This window comes from Garra rufa, chromosome 24 (genome assembly GCF_049309525.1).
Source record: "Garra rufa chromosome 24, GarRuf1.0, whole genome shotgun sequence".
Taxonomy (NCBI): domain Eukaryota; kingdom Metazoa; phylum Chordata; class Actinopteri; order Cypriniformes; family Cyprinidae; genus Garra; species Garra rufa.
In genome coordinates, this window is record NC_133384.1 from 5,096,936 (window position 1) to 5,097,376 (window position 441).

The following is a 441-nucleotide window of genomic DNA, read 5'->3' on the forward strand; positions in this document are numbered from 1 at the left end:
TTTGCATAAGCCTAGATAAAGGCAATATTTTCAGCTAAAGCCAGAAAATCAAATAAAACATTCATAGGCTAGGCAAATGTGAACCAAAACATCGTGTTCTTTCTTTTAGTTTTTAGTCACGTGAAAAGGTTGGTATAGGCAATTGTATGAGATCCAAAAATAAAATAATTGATGGTAAAAAAGGCAGCTTACCTACTATGATTGTCGTGCAGACACACACGGTACACATCTGCGTTTGTATCGCATTTTAACTTGAACCTAATATATTTTAGAGAAAAACTGCAACATTTCCCTCATAACAGCAGTCAAGCATTTTGCAAATTTTATCACCTTTTCAATGGCTTTAATGTTTAAAGAGTGCAGTGTTCTCGGATCCTTCTATTAAATGCTTTGCCGTTAAATAAAACAGCAATGACATGTGCTTCCACTGACTAATGCATG